General features: G+C 41.7%; 1 long non-coding RNA gene across 2 annotated transcripts; it reads right to left on the bottom strand.

The window, feature by feature from the left end:
* Positions 1-258: 258 nt before the first annotated feature.
* Positions 259-17,322, bottom strand: LOC125005774. Of its 2 annotated transcripts, XR_007112483.1 has the most exons (5): positions 17,165-17,322; positions 13,343-13,468; positions 9,644-11,812; positions 443-578; positions 292-329 (listed from the first exon to the last, which is right to left on the bottom strand). It is a non-coding gene; the product is annotated as an uncharacterized LOC125005774 (long non-coding RNA). The 2 variants fall into 2 exon arrangements; XR_007112482.1 differs by having other exon boundaries at positions 259-578.
* Positions 17,323-17,327: the final 5 nt, after the last annotated feature.

Below are 17,327 nucleotides of genomic sequence, written 5' to 3'. Positions count from 1 at the left end.
CACCAAATTATTGCTATGAGTTGCTCAGGAGCACTTCAACTGTAGCTTATGTGTGCAGTCAAACTCCTCCGATTAAGACACTGATTCTGAAGAAACACGGACACGGTGATTTTGAGAATAAAAAGCGCACATGGGGAAAATTCTCTGATCTTACTCTGAATCCGAAACGAGTCTTGGTATTAAAATTCCACATTTACATTACATTTTTGCAAGCTTTAAGCTATTATTTATGACAAAAAAAAAAAAAAAAAAAAAAAAAAAAAACACCACCTTCATTGCGAGTCCTATAAGCTGCATTTCCCCGCAGCAGCTGCTGCTTTTACCGGTTGCTGGGGAGACAAGGGCAGATTGATTATGAGCGTATTAATACATGGGCAGGTACATAGTCACTGCTGTGTTTTAAATTCTGAGCATGCTCGGTGTGCAACAGGTGTGGACAGACCTGGTGTAGAAAAGTGCCACTCCGAAGGCCTATAAATGCTCCCCCTCTGTTCCTTATCATTTCTCATCATATTTGGGCTGTGGGGCTGTAGACACATTTCCAAAGCTCAGGTATTACAGCACATCCGGACACTGCTCTGTTCCGAGGATTAAAAAAAAAAAAAATTAGTCATAAACTTAAGTTATATTGGTGGACAGTTGCAATATTTTAGGTTGCGCTAAGGCGTTTTTATTTCTACAGCCCTATAAAGTTGTCATCTGTGACTCGTAATGGGGCTTTGGCTTTTACTAAGGCGAGCTAAAAGCCTCGAATGCTATTTCACAACCTCTGATGTTTGTGTCAATTTGAACAAGACGGCGAGTAAATGGGCAACCGCGCCGCCGCTTGTCTCCCAGGAAGAGACCGGGGCAGCGCAGGTACGGGCCAGTCAGGACTGGCTGTGTTTGGGCCATTATTTGGAGGAACAGCCATTAAGAGGCCTTGATACTGTGCAACGCAGCAGGGTGCTCGACATCCGCGCTGGAAACCGCACGGCTTGGTCCCCGCTTATCAGGCTGTCAATAAAACGAGATGGGATACAGCGGTCGAGCCAGGTGCTCCCTTTCCCTTCCCACACAGCCCCACTCTCCAGAAGCAGATCAGGCGTAAACGCAAATCTGTCCAGCCGGTTTTCCCTCTGCCGTCACCACGCTGCTACACAACGCCACCTCTCTCCCTCTCTCTATCTCTCTCTCTCTTTCTCACACACACACACACACACACACACACACACACACACACACACACACACTCTCTCTCTCTCTCTCTCTCTCTCTCTCTCTTTCTCTCTATCCCCCCACTCTTTCTAACACACAATCACGCACTAAACCACACTGACAGTTGTTTCTGGGTCTATTTTTTTTTTTAAATAAGGAGACTGCTTTGCAACTCAAATTTTCATCATAATAAACAGGCTATCTGCTTATATTTGCATAATCTCATTCTTTACCCTTAATGCATATTTACCAGATTAGACATTTCAGACGAAGTTATACACCACCTCCTGTTACATGCTGACAGGCCTACACGGTGACGTGTATAAAAGTTTACATTTAAACTATAGGGCCCCTGCGTGGCCTTTCCAGGCGTCTGTCAATTTCTTGCTCGCCCTGACTGATCAAATTTAAAACAAATTGTGTAATGATCGACCTCCCCTCTCTAGCCATGCAGAACATTATGCTGCCATAGCCTACGCCTCATGAGCTTATTGTTTACTGCCGCTGTAGCAGACAGGGAAAAATGTCCAGGGGACCGAGCACGTTACCAGAAAGCAGAGGGTGCACGTATAGAGATGATGCTGCGTTCAAAAGAGGCCATTTCATCCATCTGCATTAGGATTAATTGTAATGGAGACTGGGAGGTAAGTTCCATCTGAACTTCAAGATTGAACTAGCTGTTCCGAAATTTAATTAAAATAACGTGTTGTATGCGGAAAGTTGTGAGCTTTGCGTAGTTTTTTTTTTTTTTTTTTTTTTTTTGCGTCATCAGTCACTTGAGAGGCCCACGTAAGTATAACAACGCATAAAGCCAAAGTTAGTCAGCCACTTCACGCATTAATGGAGTGGTTAAATTTGTCGGGCCCATTCCTGCGGTGTCTGACACTCAAACAGCAGGCATGTAGCGTGCAAAGATGTTTATGCTGGTCAGATGATATTTCCAATTTAAGATACAGTGTCCAAAGGTAATGTAGCCTAATTACTCCACCCCACCCAATGGACACACACGCACAAACGCATACTCCTCGTTTCTCTGCCTTTGTCTCCCCTGTGTGAAATGTTTTAATAAGCCCTACACGCTCTGTGTGCAGGGTTTGATTTGTTTTCTCTCCATGCTCCCCGGCCCTGGATCGAGACATTAGCCGAATTCCCCCGGGGTGATTGGATGCAATTTGTCCGGAGTAGACAGGCACGTCCTGGATGTTAGGAATTCACTTTGGCTCAACGTGACAAGTCTGACTTCGATCTACAATTGCATCTGAAAGTGCAGGGAGCGGAAAGATCCCATGCCATTAAGTGTTCTTCTGCCCTTTTTAGGGGGCAAAATAACAAGATCACCCATTTGCTCACAAATATCCATAACAGTTTAATTTGGGAAACCTCTTATCTACAAGTTAGGCCTGTGTGCAGCATTGGCTGTGGGCTGTAACGCCGGTGGTGCACGTGGTCAGTGCGCCGAGTCAGACTGGAGAGAGAAAGTCAAAACGAGGGGATATTATGCCCCAAATCTATGACCCTTTAAATTAGATTAAAGATTGACAGTGGGCCGGGTTTAAGGGGGGGAAAAGTAAGACTGACACCTGCCACGCAGACTTTCCTGTGATTGATTCTGATGCTTCGTGCTGGCAACAATAATGCTGCTGTTTTGCGCAGGGCTGAGTAGGCGCATTTATCACTCACTTGCCAGGAGTGGCTGAAGTCAGTGTCCGTGTCGCGCTGTGAGCTGACAGGGGAAAATGGGAGCTAACGAGGTTGTCAGATGTCCTGACAAGACAAATGAGAGCTCGTCACTCCCTGCGATTAAATAACGTTTAATGAAAACGTATTGCGCCGTTCAAAATAAAGTGTTACACATACCGGGGTCTGCCGGCGACGCAGTTAATTACGCACGGCGCGGTAAATTACGCATCGGCTAAAGGGTGTTGGCCTGGATTCAGCACTACCAAAGAGAGATATCTATACAACACCTATGATTTAAAGGTATAATGGACCAAGTCGACCTTGGACTGCGTTATTTCCACAACCAATTAGAGTAAAGCAAATAATTTATATTTATAAGCTAAACGACTCTTCAACAGAGTTTGGTTACAATATATCGAAATTTCCGAAAATGTATTTTTCTGTGTGGGTCACAGCAACAGTTATAAGATTTTAGCCTGAATGTAAAATAGAAAAATTAACAGGAACGAATTACATTTTATCTGGCAAAACAGTGTTTCATTTATCGCCCTTTAAGTACAGATGTGACATTCATAGGAATTAATAGGCATTGTATGTTGGCTTATCATGCAGGTTGTAAAATGGCACATCAGAGATGAGTGCATATGCAATGAGTTACTTATATTAAAGAATTTATTTTTAAAGTGTGCATCGAGGTAATTTGCATCTTAAGGCCTGCAGTTCAAATCCAACTAAGATTGTTAGTGTATTTTGATGAAGTCACACGCTTGTCACCTGTCTGAACCTTTCCAGCGGTCTGTGCTGAAAGGGGTTCCCCATTACTCATGCTTCTGCTGTGATCTGACTTTCCGTTGTGAATAACATTGAGCGCTTTGGTTGCGCATTCTTCTGTGTAATTCATGGTGTGCGATAGTCAACACACGGTATGGTAGTTGTAGTCTTGACACATAATCCCCAGGGGCGGGCACCTCTGCTGTAACTAAACTCTGCTGCAGAGGCTCTTTATCGGCGCCTTGCGTTGTATTGTTCATCTATTTAACAATGTGGACTACGTGTCATCTAATGTAAGCAGCCGTGCTTTCTTTCTTTCTTTCTTTCTTTCTTTCTTTCTTTCTTTCTTTCTTTCTTTCTTTCTTTTTGTCGGATCTGCTCTGACCTCCACTCAAGGATCATTTCTGCGAGGCTTTACCAGCTGACTTAGAATGACTGGAATAACGTGCTCATTTTTGGATAATTGAACAGTTAAACGTCGCGCTCTGATGAAAACAAGAGTTACAACCTAGATTAATATACTTGACTCACAAAACAATAAACTACTCTACTCAGTATATACATTGTTTCATTAATGCCATATTGAGTAGCCTGCGATATATAGATTTGTATGCTTCCTGAGATGTGCTGATGTAGATAGATAGATAGATAGATAGATAGATAGATAGATAGATAGATAGATAGATAGATAGATAGATAGATAGATAGATAGATAGATAGATAGATAGATAGATAGATAGATAGATAGATAGATAGATATACATAATTTGTGACAAAGACAGTAATTATGTTTCCGCCACATATACTGGGGAGGGGGCGCGAACACTGCACTACATGACGGCAACGATTCTTTGCATTAAGAGCTCACCTCACTACAGACTCAACAAGCACGGTGAGTGACAGGTGAGGGGGAATGGCATTTGTAAAGATGGTATTCGCCACCGCTCGATTCTGTCCTGATCCAGGAGGCGGGATGTGCGCGTAAAAATAGACATTGTTTCGTTAATGCCATCATCTGGCCTCTGGCACTTTTCTGCGCAGGGTCAGAGAGGCCGGAGCACCGGAGGAGAGGTAATTACAGTGTCCACATACTGTGCTGTGCTGTACAGTACTGTATTGATAGATAGATAGATAGATAGATAGATAGATAGATAGATAGATAGATAGATAGATAGATAGATAGATAGATAGATAGATAGATAGATAGATATAGATAGATAGATAGATAGATAGATAGATAGAACTACAGCGCAAACGTGCATAAAAGTATTAAGATTCCAGAATAAATGTGCACGGGTTGCCAGTATGCCGCACAGGCCACTGAGTCTCTAGCTCCAAGCAAGAGATGAGAGATAACACAAAACACCAAATGTGACAAACTCAACGCAGATCTGTGTGATATGTATAAATGGATGCAGCGGCACAACGCTGTACGTGAACCCACACAGATAACTGGGCAATGTAAAACAACACACACTAAATCAGGCAATAACGACGACAAACCGTCTGGAAAATGGACGCACATAGTGCAGCAAGAAATCACTTCTTCCTCCCCTCCCTCCTTCTCTGCGTCTGGATGACAAACCCTATCCTGGAGTAAATATTTTGAGGATAATTGAACTGATTGTTATTTGCAAGTTTCCCTGTCTTGAATATAAAGGCGGCGGCGTGCCTGCGCGCTCTCATAATGACTTTCAGACCATTGGCAAGATATATTCATAATGTGGCGACTCTTAAATCGCTAATATCCAATTCTGCGGGACGTGTCGGGATGCATTATTGATTCGGCTTTCTGTCTTTCTCGCGAACCGCAAACATTCTTTTAACACTGGAAATGTGAGTTACATGAGGTTCCAGAGGCTCCGAAAGGTCACAAAAAAGCTCGCCTTCAAAATGTGACATGAGCTGACCTCTTCGCTGCTTTTAAGAAAACTCGCTAGAGCACACTAAAAGCTCAATAAAGCCCGGCAAACTCTGGAGGGAAGGGTGCATTTTGGAGAAATATAATGCAGACAAAAAAAAATTAAAAATAAGAGACAGGAAACCAGTGAAATGTGTGTTTGACAACATGTTTGTGGCTTAATCTGGGGACACTTTGTTGTACATTGAACGTATAGATTATTGAGGACTTCTCTGAGAAAAATAAAGATAATTTTCGGGTCAGTGCTTCACTATTGATCTTATTCATCCATCCTTTACAGGCGGGTTATTCAGCAGCACCCCGCTGTGGATACACATTACATTTCAGTCTATACAGTGTTAAGCCTACATACTGGCTACAGAGTCTCTCTATAGACCACGAAACGTTTCTAAATCTAATCACAAACGAACCATAATTAGACAAGTAATTACCGGCGTAATTAACAGCCTCTTTCTGCTCGCTGTGCTTTGATATGGACGGGCAATGCGCTCTGCGCTCTATGGCACACAGGCAGCAGCAGCGGCGGCGGATAAAGTCTTTATTATTATTGCTGGAAACCCATCTGGTAATAGTCTTGCCCGAGACCTCCTCCCCCCTAATCAAGGTTTTAATTAAAGACGGTTGAGGGCCACGGAGAACACGAAGGCCAGTAATTAAGACTAACACTGGACCCTAACAGATGCAACCCTCCTCCTGCGTCGATGCAAAAAAAAAAAAAAAAAGGAAGCATACAAATCAAGACGCGCACAGTCATTTATGCATAAATGTTATATTCAATATATAATAAAGGGTGAACTGATTTGGTTGCTCGTCACAATGCTCAACGAAACATGTGAAGGAAGTGACTTAAAATACTTATTTCCATGCGTAACTTGCACTAAATTTAAATCAAACATACCGTATGTCAGGCCACAAAAGGAAAGCAACCTCTGTTCCTGACACTAACAAAAGGAGGTTAGTTCGGTTTATGCTTTCCACTATACAATACAGTATTGAACTCCAATTTGAGATCAGAGGAACGTTCCCAATTACTGACGGGAGTCGCTGCGGTCTGGGTGTTTGTTTTCATATTTCTTTGACATGTATTGATTTGAGGACAGCTGTACGGTTTTGTCGCAGGAGAGAGCCCCCGGTCACCCTGCATTAGCGTGATGCCTGCGCACTAGCGCGACATCTGAGGGTCCAAACATGACGGGGACACGATAATATCACCATTACACACACACGAGAGTGCGGTTAAAGGCGCGCGTAAAAGTTGGTGTCACGCATGATTATTTCACTGTAAGGTGACGGCCTTTAACTAGATTTGGAAAATTAATAAATAAATTAATTACTCTATCAAGCGTCGATACGATTTCACACGAGTGAGTAAAGATGAGATTTTTCATTATAGGTTGTTCGAGCACTACCCAAATTGAGTCCCCGTGGAGGCCGTTTTACGCATTTGTTGTGCGTAAAAGTGTACCTGGAATAGCAGTTTTTTAGTCGTTTCCGATAAGCATATACCGAGTTACAGATAATACATTAAAACTCTTGCATGTTTGGTTGTGAATACTAACATTTGTTTCAGTCAGTTGTTACTCCCTGAACCAGCGCACGCACGCAGTTTCCCACACAAGCCCCTGTCTTCGTTTCTAAGTTCCATGTGGAAGTTAAATTTTCCCCTCCTCAGATGGGCAAGCAGATGGGCAGAAGTTTCGCCAAAATCCCCCGCAAAGTTCCCTGCCTGCTCAAACAGCGCAGGGAAACCTACAGGAAGACTGCACTTTGGCTTCTCGACCTCGCCACCTCTCCTTGAGCAGTGCACCAAAAATAGGTTACATGGAAAGAGTCCATCATCCTTTCACCTTCAAGCGAGTGCAAGCACATCAGCATCTCTACACAATACAGACCTTACATATCCTAACCTTAAACTCGGTGACGCGTTACTGACATTTAGTCATTTCTATGTCATGTGGTACGATATTTTATAGTTACTTTACTGCTTTTTCTATTAATAGTTAAAATGTATACTAAAGAGAGAGCGATCTATTCAGGGAATTGACATTAGGAATAGAAAGCAGCACACTTTTCAGGAATCTTCAGCAAACAACAAAAGCGAGAAAAACATTCCAATAAAGTCTATCTTAAGTTCTCACCGAAAACCAAAGTCTACATCTTACTACACTACGTTCAGATGACAACAGACAGTTGAAAACGTGGCCTGTGTGCGCCAGCAGTTCTCAGCCGCACCGTCGGCCTCAATGCGCTCCGCTGTCTTCCACTTGTGGAGCTTTTCTGCCCCCTAGCGCCCAAAAACGCACCCACAAACCTCTGAGACGCGGGGATGATGATGTTGCAGAGTTTAATATTGCAACATGCTGCTGGGTTAATTTGCACTCTCCTCACCACTCTCCTCTGCAAGCAGACATTTTGCTGAATGATTGCTTTCACCGTTTGAGTCCACTAGCTATAGTCTGGCGCTAATTAGATTGTGGAGTTAAATTAAAACTTTGTTCATTTGTAAGCAGTGTTTAAGGATATTTGGCATCACATGAATGAGGATCAGATGGGGCTGCAGATTAAGGGGATATAGATTTATTTCTAATCTTAATCTACTGTAATCCTAATTACATACAGTCCGATGTGACTGATCGTTTAAATCAGTTTCACGATTCAAGATGGAAATATCCAATTTCCACAATAAATCGTGACCTATGAGGTGTGAGTGCTGATGTGACTATGACAAATGATGATAGGGGTTTTTCTTTATGTTGCACCTTGGAGCTGTTGAACTAAATATTTTCATGGATTTACACAAACATTAAAGCCTTAATGGCAGCTGACATATATTGATGTTTTTGCAGTCACTGTCACACATTGTTCATTGATGCAGTTAATGAATGTATGTAGTTCCCTGTTGTGTCAATAGAAATGACCTGTCATATCACTTCACAGTTTATGTTGGCAGACGGCATGCGTCTGTCTACTTATCAAGGTTGTAATTCTGCTATAAATGCCACAGTATGTGGCTTCACGGAGATAGTTTAGAAATACATGGCATAAATTCCAATCTAGATGTGTGTAATATTCCTAGTTATGGTAAATAATCTGATATCAGGATTCATTTGAGTAATTAAAAAACAATTGCGTATGAACAGAATTTAAAAGTAAAATTTTGTAGAATCATAATTATTCTGTTATATAAGGGAATAAACACATCTTAGAATATAACAATTAATCTGAACTCTGATAAATGTTAAGGATTTGAACTTTGGACAAAAGATAAACTACAAAAAACTGTGAAATGTAAATTCTGATTTTTATCCAGATATTAATCTATTACGCAGGTTTGGAGATATTGACTTTCTAGACTTGACCAGTCTAACAAAATTGTATTCCAGCACTTGAACTCAGAAGATTTGTGAATGAGTTTCTTACGTTTTCCTTGCTGCACTGACCAGTAGCCATAACTAACCCGCCTTTTTACATTATCACTACATGACTTGTTACAGGAGAACGGTGCTGCAAAGCTTTCTGCTCCAGGTACACAAGACGGAAGCAGGCAATTATCCTTCATATGCTGGTAATGTAAAAAGAATGAGACTTAATTTTCCATCTGGTTGCATGGAGAGAAATGTCAAACGTATTGGATTGAGACCGCAGTTTTAATCATTAAGGGAGCACGGCGAAGGTTGATGAAGAGGCATTAGGGTTCTGCTGCTCATGCATAATTTATGCTATCGATCAGGTCAGCTTAAAGCTTATGTTATCAATATGCAGGCGTGTTTGATAATTTTTGTGAATCTACCAAAGTGTTTAAAGTATCGAACGGCCTAAACACGCACACGCATAAACTGTTGTGGCACCTAAAACAAACACACACCTTTGGCGAGACGCATGCTTTGTGAACGAAATGCGTTTCCCTTTGAGAATTTGTCTCTCCCTCTTTGCCTTTCTTTCGCTCTATGCATGGAGGGAGGCTGGCATTTACTTGACAATTTCTGCCTTTAAGTGCAGGCTTTAAGTGCAGTGTTTTTATCTACACCTAAGATAGCTACGGACCAGGACAATTTAACAGGCAATTTAACTGACCGTGTGTTAGTGAAGCTGTCTGAGTCCCACACTTTGCCAGAGCGCCATGGCATGATGGATGTAGGCAGTCTGGGCTAGGTGAAAAGACAAGCACACACACACAAACATACACACACAGACAATACTATTGAATACACAGACACACCGCCCTGCCATATTTTCCCAATACAAACGCATATGGGCCCATCCACAGCCAACCCCCTTCCATTAAGTCAACATCTTGTGCTGGCGGTTGGAACAGTGCGGGGCTGGAGTCAGGTCGTCCAAATCCGTCAGTAAGAGGAGGCAGAGGCGTTTGTCATCCTCCTCTCTGGGCACCATCCTCCTGGAAGAGAGAAAGGGGGGACAGAGGGTGGTGGAGCTACGAAGCATCTGGCTCTGGTAGCTCCAGCTGCAGAGAAAGAAGGGGACAGGAGCTCCGCTGCAGCCCAGGGGAGACACACTTCCTGTAGCCAAAACCCTTCCACTACCCTATCTGCTGGATCAAGGAGCGGAGAAGCAAGTGAGGGAAAGAGTTTACGGCCGTTGTTGACAACCTAAAGAGTGGAAGAAGAAGAACAAGTAACGAAAAAACGCTTATATTTAGCCTTTAAATTTCTTCCGTTGGATTTTTCAGTTATGCCAATCTTTGGTTTATTTGACATTGATCTCTTTGATGCTCGAAGAAGAGTCAGGGCCATTATAGTATGGAGACAAACCTCTTTACATCACATAGTATTAAGTCCTTCATGGATGTGCTCATCTACAACAGTGTCGTCTGCAACAGAAAATCCCTGCAGCAACGAGGCCGAGGCAAAGGCTGGGGACGGCTTTCGTGGCACGTGCCCACACTTGAGCACAGTTTCCCCTTGAACACGCCACAGTGCAGGGAAGGTGTAAAGAAAGTAGTGTAATGCCAACTGACTAGAATGTTGGACCAGAGGAAAATGTCGCCCAAATGATGACCCATAAATCACTGGCCACGGTCACGCAACCAAGGCCTAGAGACACTCTTTAGCATCTAACGTCAGCACACAAATGATGTTTAGCCAGTGGCAGACATTTAGCACCAGACCCTATCGTCTCTCAGGGCGCTTTGTCACAGATCTATGGATGAATCAGGGCCTGGGGACGACATTTAGTATTAGCACTTAATGTCCCAGTGTGTTTCGGGGTTTGTTTTCAGGCTGATTGAAGAAAGGAGATCAAATTAGATGTTTTGAGGGAGGGGATGATAAGTCCTCAGAGGGGGTAACACATGCACTGTTCCCTTATTGTGAAGTGTGACCTTTATGGAGGGAAGATCTAGGGGGCTGAGGAGCCCCTCTCCTCAATCTGATATGTCCTCCAGGATTAATTAACCCCATTCTCCCATTAGGCCTCTGGGATTGCATATTAGATCGGGAGAGGCCTCGCGGAAGTCTCTGCGCAATGTCCCTCCGATCTACACCAGGTGTGCTCACATCCTGTTAAAAGTGCTTTAGGTAGGTTGGGAATTTTTATTCTTTTACTGGAGATCTTTGCAAGAGAGAGGTGAAAAAAGAAATATGTTCAATAGAATATGCAATGTTGTGGTTCGTGCACAGTGCCTTCATTCCTGATGCACTTATTGTTAAAATCCTACGCCAGTTAATTCTTTTTTGCATCTAATAGTAACAGTACACCTGACAGTACCTGAGACTTTATTGCCTCTAGTGATTCATCACAGCATCAAGGATGGCTGTGTGACTTATCTGAGCTACTGTATGCCGCAACTACTGAAATGCGGAAGAGAAAAAAAAAACTCTAAAAAGCACCAAACAGAGGAAACGTATACAATCTTGTCTGAAATCTTACCCTGTTCTTCCACACAATGAGAAGACACTCTTATGGTTAGCCGGAGAAGCTAATGAAATTAGCGGCACAGATCACAAGCATCTGTTTGATGTCACTAATGATATGTCAAGGGGGCTGCCATGCGCTATTGTTCTGATCGCCTATAGGTGCATGTCTGTGTAATGTGATAAATGAGAGAACACAAATTCACTATTCTTTTTCTAAGACTGCGCCATTTATGTCAGTCATGTGGACGAGCTGGAGGCTGCCAGCTCACACAACAAGCGCTGGTCCCTACAGTCTCGTGATGACGGTCCCCAGATGGTCTGCTGCCACGGCTCCAGCTAATCTTCTTTTCATGGTCTTCATTACGACCTGTCAGGACATAAATTGACAGTAAATTGGCGTGTTTATTAACACGGCACTAAAACAGCATCCTTAACTCTCTTGCCCCCTCGTGCAAATGTTAACATTTAACGGTGACCGAGAGGATCAATTAAGATGCAGCACGAAATCATGCCGCACTTAAACAAATACCCTCAAACACACAAGCACGGGGCCCCATATTCAGAATTCCACCTTAATATGCCTCCTCAAACATTATGTCCTTTGTTGATGACCCTCTTTGAAGACCTATTCAGACAGACACTTGCTCGCTGCATATTTTCAGCTCGAGTAACGATGGGAAGGAAGGACCATGCTTCACAGAGCACTGCATCAACAGAGTCTACAGTGTGAGACTTGCTGCGGCCTTTGCCATATAACACAGTAATTACTAGATCAAATCTGTTCAAATTGAAGCAACGCTGTTCTGTGATCCCTCCTATACTAATCAGCAGGCTGAGGTATGGCTGTGCGGCTATAAATTGCTGACTTAATTAAAACCAGGACCTCTCTGTCATCTAATTACAGGGAGAAAAGGTTATTGCTTCAATGCAATTTTCCAAATATGATTCCTTCACAGTTATTAAAGGCTCAGGCGTCGTTTATTGTTTCAGATTTTTCAATATGGAAATGGCCCCGGTGACAGACGTAATGACTCGGGGAAAACGCTTCATCTCGATAGTGGCCTGGCACGGCCATTTGTCTAAGATAAGTGGAGCGGACAGGAACGGGGAAATGTCATGGGAGGCATCCCATGATTGCCTCCACTTTACAGTTGTCATTAAACAGAGCAAAGGTTTCTTTTCTCCTATGTGGCAGCAATGAGAAGTTTATTAATCTATCCAGAATAGTAGGGGCGGTGAGTTATTAGGACTATGAAAATTCACAAGAGGAGAGGGGAATTGTGAGAGCAATTTTGTGATGAGAGACTCTGTATTCTCTGTTATTGTTCAGTCAAAACGGTATTGTACCTCGACTCCACCACCAACCTTAAACTTGACAGAAAGTTGTTGTAGAAAAGGTGACACTAGGCTCATATTAAGGAAGAAAACACAATCAAACAAAGCAAATACTAGAAAAATAAACCATGGGTAGTGCAGCATCTGTAGAGAATAGCGAAGGAAAGGAGGAAATTAGGAACCAACTAACCTAACCTAACTGTAGATAACACAATAAGCAAATATCTGTAAATTATCAATGATGTCTGTAGACCTACTTTAGTTGAACCTGAACATCATCATTTCAATTCAATTTGGACAGCAAAGGCAGTCACTCAAAGGCCTTATGTCAATTGTCACCCAAAACGGGAACACATTTATTCACAAGCTTTAAGAAGATACTGGATACTTGTAAATGAAATGTTGTAGGCACAATACACACCTATGGGTATATGTTGTTGTCATTTGTTTACTTTGTATATGCAGGATAATAAATGCAGGACAATAAAGTTGACTTGATTAGGATGTTTCAATTTTGCTCCATTTTTACTAGTAGCAGCAACGCAGCTTAAGTGACACTCACCGTTAAAACAAGAAAGAGGAACACTGTAGTTCATTTACTGGATTAAGACAGACAGCATGTTGGTGGTAGATGCTCAAGTCTGCAGGACAAGCCAGTCCCTGTTTGGCCACCAACACCTCCATCCTCCTGCAGATTGCAACAGCAAATACATTACGAATACATACACTAAGATCTATTTTGCGCTTTTGTGGATCTGACAAGACAATCTGGGTAGACATTACATATATATAAAGACAAAGATAACACAAGTGAACACAAAATGCAGTTAAGGTCAGGGTTCATGACTCCACCATCAGAAAGAGACTGGGTTAAAATGGCTGCATGACAGAGTTCAAGACCAAAACCACTGATGAGCAAAAAGAACATAAAGACTTGTCTCAGTTTGGCCAGAAAACATCTTGATGATTCCCAAGACTTTTGGGAAAACACTCTGTAGATTGATGACACAAAAGCTGAACTTTTTGGAAGGTGTGTGTCCCATTACATCTGCAGTAGAAGTAACACCACACTTCAGGAAAAGAACAATATCACCAACAGTAAAATCTGGTGTGTGTAGTGTGATGGTCTGGGGACTGTTTTGCTGCTACAGGACCTGGAAGACTTGCTTTCGGAAATTTAACTATGAATTCTGCCTTCTACCAAAAAGTCCAGAAGGAGAATGTCTGGTCATCTGTTCCTGACCTCAAGCTGAAGAGAACTTTGGTTCTGCAGCAGGACAATCAGAATCAGAATCTCTTTATCGGCCAAATGTACACAAGAATTTTACTTGGTGTATCAGCACCACATAACATTAAACAAAAGTCTGTCAAGTCCGGCTGAAGAAAAGCAAAATGAAAACTTTGGAACCAGTTATTATGTTTAAGGGGCAATCACTTTTTCACACAGGACCGTTGGTTTTCCCTTAATAATATTAACCTTCATATAAAATCTGCATTTTGTGTTTACTTGGTCACTTTGACTAATGTTTAAATTTGTTGGATGATTTGAAACATGGCATAGCAAACATGCAAAAAAAAAAAAAAAAAAAGAAGTCAGGAACAACGCTTTTCCACAACACTGTATACATATATACAGACATATGTGTGTGTGTGCATATATATATATGTGTATATATATATATATATACATACATATATATGCATAAATGTATGTATATATATATACATACATACATACATATGCATAAATGTATGTATATATACAGATATTTTAAAGAGTAATACAATTTTGGTGACAAATTCAAATACATTTCCATTGCGCCTGATCTCATCCATCTGAAAACACCTAATTATTTACATGAATCAGATGAATGTTTTGCACAACTCCAAAGCTTTTTTCCACAAAAACAAGACAAATGATTATTTCAGCAATCAGATAAATACAGTATGTGGCAGTATGCATGGGGCAGGAAGAGGCCACAGCAGAAGCGTATACCCAGGACACTAATGCTCTGTGTCTCCCACCATAGGGTTTTCTTAATTACATTAACCAAATGCGTTCTGCAGTGTGTGCAATCTCATGGTTAACTGAACACCCCTGTAGCAGCCGACCCCCTCCCCTCCCCTTTCTATTCCTCTGTGAAATATTCATGTTGAAAGCCACTCTTCCCATCTACTTTCTTTTTCCTGCATGTTAATGCCTGCAGTTGTTCAGCCATGCCACCATTGTCTGAGATTAATATAGCCTTCGCCATATAGGTTCCATCGCAGAAACTACTGTCTCACAGTAAGAAATCAAAACTTAATCCTAGAGTTTTAAACTACAATATTCTTAACATAAAATGTACTCTCTCCAAGGTTGTGAGATGCATTTCACATCAAAACATGCTTTATTTAATGACACATGGATGTGTACATTTTCAGTATGTTTTTAAGATGCACCTCTGTGGAAAAAAAAAACAAAAACAAAACAAAACAAAAAAAGAAAAGAAAAACACACTTGCGTTTCTTCACATCTGCACAACACACTGATTCGAATTGACCAGGCAGGGCTAATTTAAATACATTAACTATTCATTAATTGAATAAAGAGGCTAGTTAGCCCCAGGGCCTCTTTATAATCATAAACTGGGGTGTTCTGTTTATGCAAAACAGGAAAGTGCCATGTGCTGGCTTATTATGCTAATGATGAATGGCAAAATACATGTTTCTCCTGCCCACGGAGCAGGATTAGGCATGGCAGTGTCAGCAAGTTGTTTCCAGGGTTCAGAGTCTGCTCTTCCATATTACAGCAAGTCGAGATGCGGATGAGTAATGTGATTCTTCTGGTCATCCTCATATAGATGCGATGACAATCCCCCCCCCTACTCCTGCATAAACTCTCACCCTCTCTCGTCTTTGTCAAATCATTAAGTTGCAAGTATGGACTTGACCAAACTCTCACACTTTCTCTTTCTGTCTTTTTCTCTCCACATGATCCTATGCTGGACGACTCTTTTCATTTCAGACAAAAAACAACGCTCTCCATTTTCCAACTTTAAAACTTGGGTTCCGCACTACATAAAAAGGCACTGAAACAATGTTTTGTAAGGTAACGTAAGTCTGGAGATCAGCCACCATGAGTGAATGACCATAAACAACCCCGGAAATTCAGAATGACTCTGATGGAGGCCTCGTGTATTTGACATTGATTGGTCACATTCTGGTACTAGTTTAAATACACCGTGCTGGATTGGTCCATCTAAAACATAAGAAAAATAAGAAAAAAGCAGCTGCCACAATTTTAATCAAACAGTCAAATTTTAAGTACAAAGAACGCAATGGATCTTTAACCTCTTATCAGTTATATCTGACTTCTTCAGTTTATGTTTTATTGTGTGACCTGGATTAGTTATGTTCATGGGTCTCTTTGTATCAAAGACCACAATAGAAACATTACTGGACTTTATTATGTTGTCTTTGACAATTCAGTAAATGTCTGATTCCCTGTCATCCTTCTAAAAGTCTAAGAGACTAAAATCAGGGACTGAGAGAAAATGATTAATGTGGGAAGGGACACTGAATCTTACGTTATTGGCGCAAGTTCTGTTTGAGTAACTTCTTCTGTCCAGAACTGAAAAAAATCTTCTCGAGTCTCTAGAAGTCCATACGGCTAAAGGCTTTTAAGGAACCATGCGAGCAGCATGTGAAAACAAACAAACAACACCACTACTGTGAGGCAAGTGTCGGCCACACCAAAAAGTCATAACACTTTGAATAACAAATTCATACCTGTCAGGTACATGGTGTTTTGGGGCCCTCTTTAAACATTTCCCTCATTGTTTGAGCTTTTGCATTTGCTGGTTTTGTGAGTATTTGAAGCACACGTGACATGACCGTTTCCCACTTTGCTAACGCTTTGTTTATTAGCATGTGTTTTCTTGAGTTCACTTCAGAGCTCTCAGTAAATGCTATACAAATTTAATCTAAATGAATTCTGACTAATTAGAAAATTGTAAGAGGAAAAGATAAAACACTAGAATAATTTGTCTGTGGTCCCTTAAATAAACGAGAAAGCAGAAAAGTTAACAGAGAAGAGCAGAAAAGATAACGTGAAGTCTCAAATCTCAAAATATTTGCCAGCTGTTGTCGTGTAGCCTATCAACAACGGACTGATGAAGGAGCAATAAAACATTACATTTTACTTTGGTGCATGCTGTATGTAGGACAGTGTGTCGTAGACTCGTAATAAATAGGAAACACGAACCTGAAACGGTGGCTGAACATGTCGGCCTACCTGACTCTTTCAATTCATTTGAACGCTGGCTGGTTTTTAAACCTCAGCAGAGGGGGGTGAATGTTTGTGGGTGAATATTTTGGGCAATGGAAACCTTTATCCACGTACCTGTCCTGTACACACATCCACACTGGCATTGCGAGTACGAACATGAGCATGAAACTGAAACAATTTCACCGAGACAGCCTTCAGCGTCTCACTCACTGACCCAGACTGGTTCGCATTAAGCCCAGCTCGCTGCAACGTGGCGCCTGATTCCCTCTCATTTTAC

The sequence above is a fragment of the Mugil cephalus genome, chromosome 3, assembly GCF_022458985.1.
Source record: "Mugil cephalus isolate CIBA_MC_2020 chromosome 3, CIBA_Mcephalus_1.1, whole genome shotgun sequence".
NCBI lineage: Eukaryota > Metazoa > Chordata > Actinopteri > Mugiliformes > Mugilidae > Mugil > Mugil cephalus.
The sequence above is the reverse complement of the archived record's forward strand: the minus strand, read 5'-3'. Positions and strand labels throughout refer to the sequence as shown.